The sequence below is a fragment of the Halyomorpha halys genome, unplaced genomic scaffold (assembly GCF_000696795.3).
Source record: "Halyomorpha halys isolate HHAL.00 unplaced genomic scaffold, Hhal_1.1 Scaffold2356.1, whole genome shotgun sequence".
NCBI classification, from domain to species: Eukaryota; Metazoa; Arthropoda; class Insecta; order Hemiptera; family Pentatomidae; genus Halyomorpha; species Halyomorpha halys.
Genome location: NW_027115351.1, coordinates 20,602 through 34,188, shown reverse-complemented (window position 1 = coordinate 34,188; position 13,587 = coordinate 20,602). Strand labels below are relative to the sequence as shown.

Sequence of the window (13,587 nt, the reverse complement as noted above, 5' to 3'; positions counted from 1 at the left end):
TTCAATAATTCTTTGCAGCTCATCAATGACATCATCGTTGTTTCCGTTATATCCTTTCTCCCTTCCATGGCTCTGAAATAGAATACATTATTATAAATCTAATAATAAAAGTATATTGACAGTGAGGAATAACGTTAATTTGAAATAAAATAGTGGAACAATATTTGGTTTTACAGGTCCAGATCTTAAATCTTGATTATTGATGTGTCAATGTAAAAGTATATTGAATAGCTTTCAGGTTTATGAAATTAACTTAAGTTAACTATTTTCTAAACAAATAAGAAGTAATGAAGTAATTGCTAAGGCAAGACCCTTGCAAGGGAAATTTCGACTTATTTGAAAACAATGACATTTATTCTTGTTCTATCTATGCCTGATAAAACTAATTTATCCCTACAAAAATTCTTGGGGGTTCTTCTCTGATATCATTCTTGTTTCCGTTATATCCTTTCTCCATTCCACTCCTCTGAAATTGAATTCATTATTATGCATCTAAAAATAGAATTATTATTACAATGAGGATAAAAGTTAATTTAAATATGTTGTTAAAAATATTGTTATTAATATATTATATAATAGCATAAAACGATATATTAATTATATTATTAAAATAAATTACTGATGTATTTAGGAAATCTTTAATACTAAAAAGTGCAGGAACAATATTTCGTTTTTTAGATGCTCGGTTCTATAAAATACATCTAAAATACGTGTACCTGATTAATGGTTCGTTCTAATTTTGGAAGTACTTGTTAAATATTTTCTTAGCAAATAAGAACTAATGATAATACTACTATGACAAAACCTTTACAAGGGAAATTTTTACTAATGAGAAAAGAAATGATATTTATTCTTGCTCTATCTAAATGTAATAAAACTAATTTATGCCTCCAAAAATTCAACGCAGCTCATCTCTGACATCATTGATGCTTCCGTTCAATCCGTCCTCCCTTCCACGCCTCTGAAATATAATGCATTATTGTAGATCTAAAAATAAATGTATAATTACAATAAGGAACAAAGTTAATTTAAATATATTGTTATTAATATATTATATAATAAATATATAACGATTTATTAAATATATTGTCAAAATAAATTACTGATGTGTTACGGAAATTTTTAATATTAAAAAGTATCATTGTTGTTTCCGTTGGATATATTCTCCCTTTCACGCCTCTGAAATATACTGCATTATCACAGATCTAAAAATAATTGTATAATTAGAATGAGGAAAAATGTTAATTTAAAATAAATTACTGATGTATTACTAAAATCTTTAAGATTGATACGTTAGGAAATCATATTTGGTTCCAGTGTTATTGAGATATGATTGTTGTTTCCGTTGTATCCATTCCCTCTATCATCCCACTGAAATAGAATGAATTATTATTGATCTAAAAAGAAATGTATAATTCCAATGAGGAGAAAAATTAATTTAAATTAAATTACTTATGTATTACGAAAATCTTTAGGATACATAAACAATGGAACAATATGTGCTTTTACAGATCCAGATCTTAAATCTTGATTATTGATGTGTAAAAATATATATTTTAGTTGCTCGATTTTGTGAAATACAAGTAGACTACCAGGTTTAGGAATAATGAATTATTCGAATTGGAAAAATACTTACTAAACTAATTATTTAGCAAATAAGAAGTAATGAAGATACTGCTAAGGCAAGACACTTATAAGGAAAATGTCTACTCATTAGGAAATACTATAAAAATGTCTGCTCATGCTCTATAATATTTAATAAAACTAAGTTACTCCTATAGAAAACTACCAGGTTAACGATTAGAATACCATTCTAATTACAAAAGTTCTGGCTAACATAATTAGTAAGATAATAAGAAGTAATGATGACACTACTATGAAAAGAACTTATCCACTAGTAATAATTTTAACTACTTAGAATTGAACGAAATTTATTTTATTTTTTGGAATCATTCATTCAGCTCAGAAAGATTGGACGCTAAGGCATTCGTGATTCCTGTAAGTACCAGCAATCTTTCACAAGCCTCTCTCTCTCCCCAAAATCAGTCACTTTATAAAGGATAGTTTCTTGCGGACTCAGAGTACTGGAACTCAGGGCCTGAAGAGTTCTTGCTTGGTGGTGATCTCTCTATGAATATCATCAAAGGTCAGCCCAGAAACGTGAGTCCTGATATACCCAGATTACTTCCAACCATTTTCGGTTATGTGACAGCAGGTCCTTTAGTTTCATAACTCATAAACATAAATGGGGGCTCATCGATTTTCGTCACACCAATGAAGATTTGAAGATTACAATGAAGAGGTTTTGGGAGTTCGAGGAAGTACCACCAATCGGAAGAATTAAGAAAAATTGGAGAGAAATTCTCAACGGGAACATGAACATCATCAATTCATATGGGAATATAAGGAGTTCGGAAGTCATCTATGACAACATTGATATTTTCGTTGTATCCATTCCCCCTATCATCCCTCTGAAATATAAGGTATTATTATTGATCTAAAAATAAAGGTATAGTTACAATGAGGAAAAATGTTAATTTAAAATCAATTGCTTATGTATTACGGAAATCTTTAAGATTGATACGTACGGAAATCATATTTGGTTCTAGTGTTATTGAGATATGACTGTTGTTTCCGTTGTATCCATTCCCTCTATCATCCCACCGAAATATAATGAATTATTATTGATCTAATAAAAATGTATAATTAAAATGAGGAGAAAAGTTAATTTAAATTAAATTACTTATGTATTACGAAAATCTTTAGGATACATAAACAATGGAACAATATATGGTTCTACAGATCCAGATCATAAATCTTGATTATTGATAAATCAATGTAAAATTATATTTTTTAGTTGCTCGATTTTATGAAATACATCTAAGATACAAGTAGCTGATTAATAGATCATTCTTACAGGAAAATTATTACAAATATACGACGTTTCTTCTTTCTTTATTGATATTTGATAAAACTAATTTACCACTTCAATAATTCTTTGCAGCTCATCAATGACATCATCGTTGTTTCCGTTATATCCTTTCTCCCTTCCATGTCTCTGAAAAAGAATACATTATTATACATCTAAAAATAAAAGTATAATTACAATGAGGAACAATGTTAATTTGAAATAAATTAATTATGTATTACTGAAATCTTTAGGACATATTTATAAATAATGGAACAACACACGGTTCTACAGATCCAGATCTTAAATCTTGATTATTGATGTGTCAATGTAAAAGTATATTGAATAGTTTTCAAGTTTATGAAAATTGGATAGACATATGAGAATCGTTCCATCAAACACGATTGCTTCATACTAAGGATGGGATATCGAAAGAAAAATATCGTTATTGGTTTCGATATAGATATCGAATAGCAATATCGATATCTATATTATATCTGAACTAAAATATCGAAATCGAAAATTTAACGAATTAAAGCATTAATAATTATAAAATGATATAGCAAGACACAGGAAGACTTTTTTTATGTCATACCTAATCATAATACATAAGAAACTCTTAATAACTATGAAAGAAAGTCACAAAACGACAACCATATCATAAACAGAATAAATATAAACTAAAATATAATTGTTTTATTGAAGAAAATTTAAAAATAGAAAATTTTTTAAAATCTCTGTGTTATTCCTGTAATTTTCAATAAAATATCTATATTTCGATAAAATAATATCGGAATATTATTGCTTATATGCAATATTGATATTATAATAAGACGAAATATCGAAATAAATATATATTTATCAAAATAAAATATCGATAATCCATTTTTAATTATTCTATAAAATTTTCTAGTCATTTTTAATAAAATAGCGATATTTCGATAAAATAATATTGGAATATTATTGTTTATATGCAATATTGATATTATAATAAGACGAAATATCGAAATAAATATGTATTTATCAAAATAAAATATCGATAATCCATTTTTAATTATTCTATAAAATTTTCAAGTCATTTTTAATAAAATATCGATATTTCGATAAAATAATATTGGAATATTATTGCTTATATGCAATATTGATATTATAATAATACGAAATATCGAAATAAATATGTATTTATCAAAATAAAATACCGATATTCTACTTTTAATTATTCTGTAAATTTTTCTAGACTTTTTAAAAAAAATATATCAATATTTTAATAAAACAATATCGGAATAATGTTGCTAATATTCCATATCGATATTACAACAAAGTGAAATATCGAAATAAATATGTAATTATCAAAATAAAATATCTATATTCCATTTATAATATTTCTATAAAATATTCTAGTCTTTTTAATTAAAATTGGATAAACGATATTTTATTTTTGTATCACGTATTTATTTCGATATTTTACATTGTTGTAATATCGATATGAAATATGAGAAACAATATTCCGATATTATTTTATGGAAATATCAACATATTGTTTAAAATGACTAAATTATCATATAGACATTTTAAAATAAGATTATCGATATTTCATTTTGATAATTATATATTTATATCGATATTTTGTATTGTTGTACTATCGATATGGAATATAAGCAAAATTATTCCAATATTACTTTATCTAAATATCTATATTTTGTTTAAAATGACTAAAATATCATTTAGAGATTTTATAATAGGTATATCGATATTTTATTTTGATAAATATATATTTATTTTGATATTTAGTATTGATGTAATATCGATATGGAATCCAAGAACAATGTTACGATATTACTTTATATAAATAACGATATTTTGTTTTAAATGATTAAAATATTATATACAGATTTTAAAATGGGAATATAGATATTTTATTTTTATAATTACATATTTATTTTTTTATTTTCTATTGTTCTAATATCAATACAGAATATTATATTCCGGTATTAATTTATTGAAACTTATTGAAAAGTTATTGGTTTAAAAAGACTAGAAAATTTTATAGAATAATTATAATTTTTTTTTTTATAGAAAATTGGATAGGAAATTAAAAAATGGAATATCGATATTTTATTTTGATAATTACATATTTATTTAGGTATTTTGGATAATTTGTTTATTGTAGAAAATTTAAAAATGGAATATCTATATTTTATTTTGATAATTACATATTTATTTCGATATTTTCTATTGTTGTAATCGATATGGAATATTAGTAACAATATCCCGATATTATTTTATCGGTTACATCTTTATTTCGATATTTTGAGTTGATGTAATAATTTACTAATTCCATTAGCAACAATATTCCGATATTATTTTATCGAAATATCGATATTTCCATATATAATATCTGAATTTTGTTGCTAGTCATTGATATCGATATTATTAGCAATGTTTAACACCGAAATGAATAAGAAATCATCAAAATAAGATATCAAAAAACTAATTTTTAACTTTTCCTAAAATTTTATAGTTTGCTTCTATAATTAGGTTAATTAAGTAAGTAAAGTAGTGAAGTAGGTTAATTCTATAAAATAAAACATCGAAATATCGTCTCTAATCTTCGATATCGATAATAATAACAATGCAAAATATCGATAAGATCATGAATTTATCAATTTAAAATATCGAAAAACTATTCCTTCACTTGGAAAAGGAATAGATGGATAGGAACAGTAATCGAGTTTTTCAGCAATGCAGCTATGGCGTACCCAGTGCGGTATAAACCTGTGGAGGCGGTGCTAACAGCTCTACGAACCTGGTTTCAATTTTATGGAGTCTCTGATCCGACGGTGAAAGAGAGTTCGATAATGCGGCCATTTGGGAAGAAATGAGAATACTGGAGGTGACATGGAATCTTAACAGCCTGGGACACCCCAAAAGACAGAGGAGGAATAGAAAGATTTGAAACCTGACGAAGTAATGACCAGAGAAATTGCGGCCTACAATAGGGAAATTGGATTCCAATAGGGGGAAAGAGGTCCATCGCTATGAGGGGTCATTCAAGATAAGGGTTAATATGTACACAGTAATAAAGGGACATAGTTCCAATTGAAAGCTTGATACAACCTAGGAAGTGGAAGACGGTTCACATTGAACAACCGAAACTCTGTATCAGTGTCATCTCTTGGGGGGGGGGGGAGTGCCTTCCGATCATCACTAATGGAATACGTTGCATATCAATGTTTTTATTTTATTCTTTGAACATTTTTATCTTTTGATTTGTTTTAAGTTAATAATTGTAATGAAATGCGAGGTTTATATTTTTTAATAATTATTTTGTTCTCTTCTGGTGTCATTTTTATGTAATTTATTACCTTTGTATCTTAGTAATCGTGTATTTTGCTGCGTATGCATAAGGCAGAGAAGAGTTAACTTTCAATGTTTATTATTATTATTTCATATTGTTATTGATGTTCTATTTTATGTTTGAATATTGTACCGGTAGTTTACGGAGAATGTCCGTAAATCGGAAGGGGGAGGGGGGAGTTAAGACCTGATTGTCAGCTGACAGGTCAAATCTGCTGTTCGAACAGAACAGCTGATTGAGATATTTACAGATATACTGGACTGAATAATGCCATTCTATTTCTGGAACCCGTAAGAGTCATTTCACATCCTTTTATTCAAAGTTTTCACTCGACGATTCTTTAGTTACATATAAATATATATAACTTAAGTCTGTTTTGGAACAGAATAATACTAAAAGAAGGGAGAATTATTTTGACGCACTATGCTTGATGGAAACTTTGATACTGAACTTAATTGAACGAGCATATCCTTATATATATTTGATACATTGGTTTGACCTGTCATCTGACAATAGCGTTATGGCCTTAACTCCTCCCTATAATATACAAATATAAAACAGAGTATCAATAGCAATATGATAATATAACAAAATTCAAAGTTACCTCCTTTATTACTTGCACAGCCATTACTAAATGCTAGATAATAGATTAATAAAATTAAAAATATAATAACAATATATTACAATAACAATAGATTCTAATAACAATAGATTATAATAACAATAGAATAACAAAATTAATAAGGTAAATGACACGAGAACAAAACAAAATAATTAAACGCATTTCCTTCCAATTGTTAAATTACAACAATTCAAAATAAAAAAAATCATATATAATTTACCTCATTAGTGATGATCAGAGAGCACTTTCGCCTCCGGAGATGAAACCGCTGCAGGGAGTTTTAATTGTTCAATGTGAACCGTTCTCCGCTTCCTCGGTTTTGTCAAGCTTTCAATAGTGATAGTGCTATGTGTACTGTGACCTTGAATGGCTCCCCGTAGCGCTGAAATCCTCCTATTGGAGTCCAATTTTCGATAAACATTTTCTTAGCTTCTGTCATGTCCCTGATATTCAAATTCTGCCGTGCTACACGTTTACACTTTTCCCTCTCGATCCTTCCTTTTACCTTGGCAAATGTTTTCCTCAACGCTACGCCGTTATTGAAGATCTCCTCTTCTCCGTTCTTTGCACCTCTATAATCTCGCCGCTGTGGGTGTAGTCTAAAGAGTATCTCGAATGGGGCAAACCCCGTTACTTTGTGGATTGAGTGATTGTAGGCCGCGATTGCTCAGGCCATTGCTTCATCAGGTTTCAACCCCTTATCTACTAAATATACCCGTAAATGATCACTGTGGCTATTATGAAGGCGTTCTATTCCTCCTCGGCTTTTGGGATGTCACCGGGTGTTAAGATGCCATATCACCTCCAGTATTCTCATTTTTTCTCGGATGGCCTCATTATCGAACTCTCTGCCACTGTCGGATGAAATTCTAATTCTACAGATAGACTTTATGGGACCTATATGAGACTCCATAAAATAAAAACCAGGTTAGTAGAACTGTTAGCACCGCCTCAGCAGATTTATCCCGCACAGGGTAGGCCATGGCCGCCTTGCTGAATAGGTCGATTACTGTTATCCATCTGTTGGGGCAAGGGGCGTTTCGCGTTTCGCGTGTCGGTGAAAAACCGACCTCTTCCCCAGAGAAAAATGTTAGCTGGTTTGGGTTACAAAATATAAGAAACGGACGACCTGAAATGAAAATCACAAAAACAAAATAATAAAGAAAATTAAAGAATAAAAAACCTTCCAAATGATACACAAATTTAATGAAATTAAAATATAAACATTAAAAATGAATTGTAATGTATAACAACAATTGTAATGTTGTTATAAAAAATAAAAGAGACAATTGTGAAAATAAAATCGTTGGATATATACAAACATACAAAATTAAGAGAATTTTCAGTATACAAAAAAAAAATAGTGTTTCAGTTTGTGAGAAAAACAATTAAGGAAACGAAATATGAGGCGCGATGAAAGAGAATGCGAGAAAAAAAAGTCACTCACAGTAGATGGCCGGGAGGTCGATATGCGCATATTGATTATACTTCTCACTTCCTCTCTCATCCGAGATTAACGTTTGTCGTAAACACAATGCGGTTGTCAAGTTGATACGGTGGGTGAGGATCACTAGTGAGTTGATAAGTCTACCCTGCCACAGTAAAGACTCCTGACCTCCTACTCTAGACTCCGGACTCTAAAACTCCGGACTGCCTTATCAGTCCGTATACAGGGCCTAATTTCATTGAAGCTCGCAATGTTGTTATATATGTTGACCTGCAGCGATGTATTTATATTATACACGCTCTACAACAAACTTATAATAAATAAAAAATAAACTTATAATTAACAAAAAATATATGAGCCTGTTGTAAGTAAAATATAAGAGAAAAGAAAATACTCTTTTGGGCTTTAACATCATCTATACCCTATCCACGTGTAGGAATTCACCTGCAGATCGCTCAGTGGTACCTCCGCTGTCAGTGTTTCTTCTTGCCTAGCTCGGTGTGGATGCCGATCATACTTCGTATAACGGCCAATTCTGGAACTCCCGATGGTCTTCAGTATGGTGTGCTTCATCCCCCCCTCCTCCAAAAGTATTTACGCCCCAATGCCTGGAGTGTTTCATTCAGCCCTCGGTGGTTGGTTTTACCTTGGTGGTAGGCGAGCGTTATTTTCTTCTGCTGGTCCTCATCTTAGATGGTCTCTACCATCTGCGTGCATCGGATAAATGATCGGTCCACTCCAATCTGTTCTGCCCGTCATAATCTGCGTATTTTATCCCAGACTTCTGCGATTCCCACGTATAGATGGTGTGTCTTTCCAGGTTTAGACGCATCTCTCAGCAGATTTGCATCCTTCCTGATGCCTGGTTCTGACCAGATAGTGGTTATGTTACTCTTGCAGTATTTTCAATGTTCTACTTTTGTTGAACTGGAGGTCTTCGTCTTCCAGATAATTTGATTCCTTTTTTCATTTATTATTTCCTCCAGTTCCTCTATCTCCACTATCTTCCCTTGGTTCCCTACTCATTCACAGATGATTCACCCTGGCGTCTTGGCGTCATGTTCTTCCTTCCCCGGTGTCCACTCACGCAGAAACTTCCTTCCAATGAAGAGCCTCCCTCGTCGTCTTCAATTGGATTTACTGTCATTGCCCTCGAGAGCCACATTTTCTTTTCCGGTTTGTAAATAATTTCCATATTGTATTGGCTAAGAAGTTCTTTCCACTGCGTGATCCTCGCAGATGACTCCTTAAACTATCCAACCCACTACAAAGGGCGATGCTCTGTTAACCCGGAACCGCCTTCCAAACACATAATCGAAAGAGGTATACTGCCCACACAGTCCCCAGAAGTTCTCTTTCTAGGGCGCTATAATGAACCTCCGCTTCGACGCCTGACGAGGCGTCTGCTACGAGCGATCTCCGCCTGTGCCTTCTTGTGACAATACTGCTCTCAGGCCATACTCACTGGCATCCGTAGTGAGGCTATATGGCTTCCGAAAATCTGGAAATGCCAGGACCGGTTCTCTTTATGTATAGAGCACTAGCTATGCATTTGCGTATATTCTGCTCCATGTCCTGTGTTATTATCAGTTTTCTACCTTTCTTGAGAAGGTTATTAAGGGGAACCAAGTACTGTACCATTTCTGGCACAAACCTGCGGTAATAGTTTAACGCACCTAACATTCCTCTCATCCCTTCGATATCTTTTTGACATTTCCATCCTCTGTTAATGCTACCACTTTTTGAGAATCAGGTTTTACTCCTTCTTTCGAAATCGTATGTCCCAAAAAACTTAACTCTGCTTGGCCCAGTACAGATTTTTCACGGAAGAGTTTCAGCCCGAACTCTTTTATACGTTTAAAACCGGTTTCAAATGGTGCATGTGCTCAGTTTTGCTAAATACTAATATGTCGTACATGTATATTTGGCATACCAATTCATCTAGGCCCCTCAAAAACTCGTCCATTAACGTTTGGAAAGTGATTTTTTTCAGGCCGAATGGTCCGAGTGAACTCGTAGTGGCCCATCTCAAAAGTAAAAGCGGTAGTGATGGTCTCTTGGGTGCATCTTAATCTGGTGATATCCTGCCCTCAGATCTAGAGTGTTAAAAATTGTTGCCCCACCCAGGCTTTCGAGAATATCATCGAATCGTGGAATCGTGGTATTGGGTACTTTTCGTCAACCGTATTCTCATTTACTTTTCGATAATCAACCACCACTCTGTACTTTTCTTCCTGACCGCCCACAGCGGACTGTTATATGGAGACGTACTATCAACAATAATCCCCTGTCTCCTCAGATTTCCAGTTCTTCTCTAATGTGCTGCAGGAGTACCTGGGTAATAAAGGGTATCTCCTTTCCTTTACGTATATTACCCTATCCTGCTTCAAGAGAATCTCGTGTTTTGTCCAGCCTGTTACTCCGAGGACCTTGAAAAAGACCCCATCGTCCTCGTTTAGAATTATTTCCCTCCAGTCCCATGCTAGATTAATTACCCTCAGGTATACTCCTCCGTCTCATAGGATACTTTGGCAACTGTATCTTTTCCTCCCTACCCTAATGTCCTTTTTGTTCTTAGCAACCTTTATTTTAGGACCCGCTTTTCCTAATGGATCACCACCAATAATTATTCGATTCACGGGGTATCCTATCTATTAAATGCACCACCAAGATATTTCCTTTTTCCCCCACCTTCTCAATCCAATCTCTGCTTGGAATCCCGAACAACACATTGGAGGCAATTTAATAATTCCGCAATTGTTTCAAAACTATAATTTAATTTAAAAATACGTTCCCTTACCAGTGAGACGAGAAACTACCTCACAATTGTCTCACAATGCATATATAATTATTCAATTCAGCATTAAAATATGGAATATTTTCCATTTCAACTTTAAATAATGTCATATTAAATAAATAATTATAATAAATTTCAAGTATTTTAAATCAATAATTCTTATAAGACAAAATGATTCTAATAATAATATATATATATGAGGCAAACAAACAAGAAATAAAAACAAAATACAAATTTTATAAATAGAATAAAATCTAAATTAGTCTTACTGAAGTTGGTTCATGTTTTCTTTTTGATACCTGGTTGCAGTGGATCAAAAGAAGACTTCAGTTTTTGGGATACCTCCGAATGAGTGAGCCAATATTAGACAGTCAAAATACCTCGTACTGAGTGAGTTTCTCCAGCCAAATTTCTTCAATCTTCTTAGGGTTAAGACAGTGTAAATGAGACAAGATTACCTAGGATTAGTGGATTTCTCCCTCATTAAAACTGCTTTAGTTCGGACGCCAATTAAACTACATAAAACTCAGTGAAGACTAAAATGACTTTATTCTTACATATTTACAAGAACTACATGTTACTCTTACATAAGAGTGTCTCTTTCTAACTTAGCTATCTTGTGCTAGGAAATATATATGTACACTTGAGAAGAGGGGGTAGGAAGAATAGTGAAATAGGAGAAGGGGTTTGGACTAATCTGATAATTCAGGAAATTAGGCGAAGCCTAGAGAGCCTATGAAATTAGAAATAAATATCTGGGAGGGGGGGAAAGGCGTGACAAGAAAGAGGGTGGCCAGGCTTCCAAGAAATTGAAGGTAAGGGACCATGACCTAAGGACTCGTGAGAACTGACTTTCATGTGTTAAACATGAAGTAATTGAACTGATGCAAGTCCATTGTGAGAAGACAGCTTGTACCTGCCTAGGTGTCAACCCTTGCTTTAAAGTTTCGCTCTGAGGTCGTTGTTGGTGGTTGTAATAAGGTCTCCCCTATCGCGACCCCTTTGTCCAAACACTATCTCTACGGGTGATAACCAAGTGGCCGCGTGTATAGTATTGTTATACGCTATAACTTCGTATGGCTCCAGATTCCGCCCTAACGCTCGAGACGCCAGGTAATGTCCAACATTTTTCTTTCACTGCGAATTAGTGCATTATCAAATTCCCTACCGCAATCCGATGTGATTTCGTCCGGTACCCCATAGGTTGCACACCATTAGAGGATCCCCTCCTATACCGCCCCTGGGGTCTTCGCTTCGATAGGGTTGGGCATCGCAATTTTCCTGAATATGTCAACCACTGTTAGCCACGACTTTTTCTCATTCGAGTATATGTCCACTTGGACCGATTGTAAGGGTTCGAGTGTGGTGGGTGTGGTTACCTGTTCGGCTACTAGAGGTCGGCGATCGTACTTGGCCTGTTGACATATGACGCACGCCGCGATACAATCACCTACGGTGCGCCTCATGGATTTCCAGAAGTATAGCCGAGCAAGCTAAATTTCCTCTATACCCCTGTGATTCGTTTTGCCAACGTGGTGATTCGTTTCTACCTGTTGTAGACATCTGGTTAAAGGATAACCCACGCCTACTCGCCCCAGTCTCTACAATCTTTCTAGTTTGTCCACTATTACACGTACACGAGGCAACTGCGACTGAGTCTCGCGAATTCCATAAATAAACGCTCCAATTCATTTTCCTCTATTGTAATGGGTTGCGGATCAATATAGTCGATAGGCTCTCGTAAACACTCGCCCTTGTTTCCGTTCCGGCGGCCTGCTTGGATTTTATAACCATTTGCAACCTTTTATCATTGATTTCCGGAAGTTCCGCGGGCCTGTCTATTGGTGTTGCGTTCCCGTCTGATTCGCTCTGGACTAATGGAATTTACGGGCCGCTCTCCGCCCAATCCCGTAGATACCTTAGAGCAAACGTTTAATTTTCATTCCCGCAAATTACATAACATAAAAAATCAGTGAAGACTAAATTGACTTTATTCTAACATATTTACAAGACTGTTACTAGTCTCTATCTAATAACTTTTTAGCTATCTTGTCTAGGAAATATATATGAACACTTGAGAAGGGAGGGGTAGAAGGAATAGTGAATTAGGAGAAGGGGGGGGGGAAGGCGTGAATTGAACAGGGTGGCCCGCCTTCCAAGAAATTGGAATGACACAAGGACTCGTGAGAACTGACTTACATGTGTTAACCATAATAGTTAGACTGATGCAAGTCCATTGTGTGAAGGCAGCTTGTACCTGCCTATGTGTATACCCTTGCTTTTTCTTTTACATTGGTATGGTTCCATACCATAGAAAGGTCACTTCCTTTATGGTCAGTGTCTGTCGAAATGTGCCAGATGTCTATAGTTTATAATGATAGTCTATTTATAATAATAGCTGTTAAATTATGAAGTGCATAGTCCCGATGCACAATCAATAATTTTGAATTTCATT

General features: G+C 33.5%; 1 long non-coding RNA gene across 2 annotated transcripts; it reads right to left on the bottom strand.

Annotated features, from left to right (window-relative positions):
- Nucleotides 1-636: 636 nt before the first annotated feature.
- On the bottom strand, nt 637-11,584 carry LOC112211757 (uncharacterized). Of its 2 annotated transcripts, XR_010844820.1 has the most exons (4): nt 11,432-11,584; nt 8,336-8,605; nt 2,589-3,058; nt 637-2,471 (listed from the first exon to the last, which is right to left on the bottom strand). It is a non-coding gene; the product is annotated as an uncharacterized lncRNA (long non-coding RNA). The 2 variants fall into 2 exon arrangements; XR_010844819.1 differs by having other exon boundaries at nt 637-3,058.
- Between the last annotated feature and the right edge of the window lie 2,003 nt (nt 11,585-13,587).